Source organism: Schistocerca piceifrons, unplaced genomic scaffold (genome assembly GCF_021461385.2).
Source record: "Schistocerca piceifrons isolate TAMUIC-IGC-003096 unplaced genomic scaffold, iqSchPice1.1 HiC_scaffold_60, whole genome shotgun sequence".
Classification (NCBI taxonomy): domain Eukaryota; kingdom Metazoa; phylum Arthropoda; class Insecta; order Orthoptera; family Acrididae; genus Schistocerca; species Schistocerca piceifrons.
In genome coordinates, this window is record NW_025728841.1 from 45001 (window position 1) to 50000 (window position 5000).

General features: G+C 58.6%; 2 non-coding genes across 2 annotated transcripts; both read left to right on the forward strand.

The window, feature by feature from the left end:
* Window positions 1–1562: 1562 nt before the first annotated feature.
* On the forward strand, window positions 1563–3471 carry LOC124762417. The gene has a single exon (XR_007012511.1). It is a non-coding gene; the product is annotated as a small subunit ribosomal RNA (ribosomal RNA).
* A 351-nt stretch (window positions 3472–3822) lies between these two features.
* On the forward strand, window positions 3823–3977 carry LOC124762427. Its single transcript, XR_007012516.1, has one exon. It is a non-coding gene; the product is annotated as a 5.8S ribosomal RNA (ribosomal RNA).
* Window positions 3978–5000: the final 1023 nt, after the last annotated feature.

Below are 5000 nucleotides of genomic sequence, written 5' to 3' on the forward strand. Positions count from 1 at the left end.
GCCTTCGCAAGCTGGTTGGTGAGAAGTTTGCATGTTCAATGCCCTTCGCATGCGACGTACTCAGGCTACGTTGTGGTGCGGCCTGTGTCAACTGTCCGCTGATGTCGTACGCGTGAACCACAATCTGTACTGCACATTCGTCCTTATGTACTGAATGATACATCGTGGCACATGTGTGACCGCACAACGACTGCGCCCAAAAACGGCGGACCATACAGTGCAAATATTGTGCACGCAGCTACGTGTCGTCTCCCTATGAGAGCTGGATTGCAGTGTGGTACGCCATAGAGACGTGTGGGAGGAACGGACGCCGTGGATGGCGATCAGCATGAGCTGTCTGTTGATGTATTCGGACCTAGTCGTCTCTCCTCACACACCGTGATGGCATGGTGCACCGCGTTCCATATCTGCGACATGCTACAGAGGCCGGTTGACAGTCGTTCGAGCAATGGACATCGCATACGTACGGGGGCCACCTTCCACGTATTGTCTAGGCGTGCACATTTTGTTGCGTGTATGTGGGCAGACGTAGTGTGGCGTGACACCTGACACAGGCATGCAATAATCGTTGAAGTTGCAAATGGCGATGGACGCCTGCGTTTTCTGGTGAAGTTACGCAAATGAACAAATGGTAACCTGTTGTGGTGCGGTTGTTCTCGCTAGGGGTGAATCGGTGATGGCGACGATAGGTTGAGGTACTAACCGGTTGTTCCAGCGATACCCACCATGCCGACGAAACTGAACGGCATCTGGGTGTGAAGCGATACGCGGCGGTGGCTGGGTGGGACCGTCCCCGGCCGGTGAGGGGGCGCCTCCCGGCGTGCTGGCCGCGCGGTGCGTGGGCGCACGCGCTACAGCCGGCTGGTGGGGGCGGCCAGTGGCAGGCGCGCCGGCCGACGGACGCGGCAGGCGTCGCAGCTGCGCGCCGGCGCACCCTGCGCGCGGCGCCGTGCGGCCAAAGTAGGTCCTCGCGGGCCCGGTGCGAAGCGCGGTGGACATCTTCAGTGTGCTGGTCCGATTGAGGACTGTGTGCGTTGAGGATGCGCCGCCGCCCGGCGCTCGGCGCCGCGACGCCGTCTGCTGCTCGGTCGCCCCAGCGGTTCTCGCTGGTGGTTTGTATCGCAGCTGTGCGGATGTGTTGGCGCGTGCGCTGTGCTGGGAGAGTTCGCTTCGGCACCCAAGTGGGGCTTTTGTCCTTCTGTGGCGCTGGCGTTGGAGCTGCCGGTCACCGTAGGTGGCGCGTGTTGTCTCCCGCCGGCAATGCCACGACAGCACGCTCCCGGGCCTCTGTCGGCAGCGGCAAGCTCAGTTGGGAGCAGCGGGTGGTCGCACCGAAAGCGTCTACTCGCCTAACTCCGGGCGATTGCGCCTCTCTCGAACCCGACCAAGTACTTGGGACGGCGCTGCGCGCCGCCGGGACCTGAGAGGGTTTCGAGGTGTATTGTGCAGGGGAGCTCAGCCTCCTCCTGTTTGCAGAATGATTGAGCGGACGCTTGCGTGTTCGCGCGGGCCCCCGGGACACACTCCCGGGCGGCCGGCTGCTCAGCTCTAGTTGACGCAGCTCCCTGGTTGATCCTGCCAGTAGTCATATGCTTGTCTCAAAGATTAAGCCATGCATGTCTCAGTACAAGCCGCATTAAGGTGAAACCGCGAATGGCTCATTAAATCAGTTATGGTTCCTTAGATCGTACCCACGTTACTTGGATAACTGTGGTAATTCTAGAGCTAATACATGCAAACAGAGTCCCGACCAGAGATGGAAGGGACGCTTTTATTAGATCAAAACCAATCGGTCGGCTCGTCCGGTCCGTTTGCCTTGGTGACTCTGAATAACTTTGGGCTGATCGCACGGTCCTCGTACCGGCGACGCATCTTTCAAATGTCTGCCTTATCAACTGTCGATGGTAGGTTCTGCGCCTACCATGGTTGTAACGGGTAACGGGGAATCAGGGTTCGATTCCGGAGAGGGAGCCTGAGAAACGGCTACCACATCCAAGGAAGGCAGCAGGCGCGCAAATTACCCACTCCCGGCACGGGGAGGTAGTGACGAAAAATAACGATACGGGACTCATCCGAGGCCCCGTAATCGGAATGAGTACACTTTAAATCCTTTAACGAGTATCTATTGGAGGGCAAGTCTGGTGCCAGCAGCCGCGGTAATTCCAGCTCCAATAGCGTATATTAAAGTTGTTGCGGTTAAAAAGCTCGTAGTTGGATTTGTGTCCCACGCTGTTGGTTCACCGCCCGTCGGTGTTTAACTGGCATGTATCGTGGGACGTCCTGCCGGTGGGGCGAGCTGAAGGCGTGCGACCGCCTCGTGCGTGCTCGTGCGTCCCGAGGCGGACCCCGTTGAAATCCTACCAGGGTGCTCTTTATTGAGTGTCTCGGTGGGCCGGCACGTTTACTTTGAACAAATTAGAGTGCTTAAAGCAGGCAAGCCCGCCTGAATACTGTGTGCATGGAATAATGGAATAGGACCTCGGTTCTATTTTGTTGGTTTTCGGAACCCGAGGTAATGATTAATAGGGACAGGCGGGGGCATTCGTATTGCGACGTTAGAGGTGAAATTCTTGGATCGTCGCAAGACGAACAGAAGCGAAAGCATTTGCCAAGTATGTTTTCATTAATCAAGAACGAAAGTTAGAGGTTCGAAGGCGATCAGATACCGCCCTAGTTCTAACCATAAACGATGCCAGCCAGCGATCCGCCGCAGTTCCTCCGATGACTCGGCGGGCAGCCTCCGGGAAACCAAAGCTTTTGGGTTCCGGGGGAAGTATGGTTGCAAAGCTGAAACTTAAAGGAATTGACGGAAGGGCACCACCAGGAGTGGAGCCTGCGGCTTAATTTGACTCAACACGGGAAACCTCACCAGGCCCGGACACCGGAAGGATTGACAGATTGATAGCTCTTTCTTGATTCGGTGGGTGGTGGTGCATGGCCGTTCTTAGTTGGTGGAGCGATTTGTCTGGTTAATTCCGATAACGAACGAGACTCTAGCCTGCTAACTAGTCGCGTGACATCCTTCGTGCTGTCAGCGATTACTTTTCTTCTTAGAGGGACAGGCGGCTTCTAGCCGCACGAGATTGAGCAATAACAGGTCTGTGATGCCCTTAGATGTTCTGGGCCGCACGCGCGCTACACTGAAGGAATCAGCGTGTCTTCCTAGGCCGAAAGGTCGGGGTAACCCGCTGAACCTCCTTCGTGCTAGGGATTGGGGCTTGCAATTGTTCCCCATGAACGAGGAATTCCCAGTAAGCGCGAGTCATAAGCTCGCGTTGATTACGTCCCTGCCCTTTGTACACACCGCCCGTCGCTACTACCGATTGAATGATTTAGTGAGGTCTTCGGACTGGTACGCGGCATTGACTCTGTCGTTGCCGATGCTACCGGAAAGATGACCAAACTTGATCATTTAGAGGAAGTAAAAGTCGTAACAAGGTTTCCGTAGGTGAACCTGCGGAAGGATCATTACCGACTAGACTGCATGTCTTTCGATGTGCGTGTCGTGTCGCGCAACACGCTACCTGTACGGCTCGCCGTAGCCGTGCGCCGCGTGCGGAACCACGCGTGCCTCTCAAAACTAGCGGCAATGTTGTGTGGTACGAGCGCTGAAGCGCTGGAGCGGCTGGCCTGCGGCACCTGGCGCCTGGCGCCGGTTTTGAATGACTTTCGCCCGAGTGCCTGTCCGCTCCGGTGTGGAGCCGTACGACGCCCGTCGGCCGTGAGGCCGTTGGACACAGAACGCTGGAACAGGGGCCGCCACACGCCTCACTCCCGCCTATGCGACCGTCTCGAAAGAGACGGCGGAAACTGAGAAAAGATCACCCAGGACGGTGGATCACTCGGCTCGTGGGTCGATGAAGAACGCAGCAAATTGCGCGTCGACATGTGAACTGCAGGACACATGAACATCGACGTTTCGAACGCACATTGCGGTCCATGGATTCCGTTCCCGGGCCACGTCTGGCTGAGGGTCGGCTACGTATACTGAAGCGCGCGGCGTTTGCCCCGCTTCGCAGACCTGGGAGTGTCGCGGCCGCCTGTGGGGCCGGCCGCGTCTCCTCAAACGTGCGATGCGCGCCCGTCGCCTGGCGGTTCGCATACCGGTACTTTCTCGGTAGCGTGCACAGCCGGCTGGCGGTGTGGCGTGCGACACCTCGTACAACGACCTCAGAGCAGGCGAGACTACCCGCTGAATTTAAGCATATTACTAAGCGGAGGAAAAGAAACTAACAAGGATTCCCCCAGTAGCGGCGAGCGAACAGGGAAGAGTCCAGCACCGAACCCCGCAGGCTGCCGCCTGTCGTGGCATGTGGTGTTTGGGAGGGTCCACTACCCCGACGCCTCGCGCCGAGCCCAAGTCCAACTTGAATGAGGCCACGGCCCGTAGAGGGTGCCAGGCCCGTAGCGGCCGGTGCGAGCGTCGGCGGGACCTCTCCTTCGAGTCGGGTTGCTTGAGAGTGCAGCTCCAAGTGGGTGGTAAACTCCATCTGAGACTAAATATGACCACGAGACCGATAGCGAACAAGTACCGTGAGGGAAAGTTGAAAAGAACTTTGAAGAGAGAGTTCAAAAGTACGTGAAACCGTTCTGGGGTAAACGTGAGAAGTCCGAAAGGTCGAACGGGTGAGATTCACGCCCATCCGGCCACTGGCCTCCGCCCTCGGCAGATGGGGCCGGCCGCCCGCGCGGAGCAATCCGCGGCGGGGTCGTGTCCGGTTGCCTTTCCACTCGCCGCGGGGTGGGGCCGTTCCGGTGTGCGGTGGGCCGCACTTCTCCCCTAGTAGGACGTCGCGACCCGCTGGGTGCCGGCCTACGGCCCGGGTGCGCAGCCTGTCCTTCCGCGGGCCTCGGTTCGCGTCTGTTGGGCAGAGCCCCGGTGTCCTGGCTGGCTGCCCGGCGGTATATCTGGAGGAGTCGATTCGCCCCTTTGGGCGCTCGGGCTCCCGGCAAGCGCGCGCGGTTCTTCCCGGATGACGGACCTACCTGGCCCGGCCCCG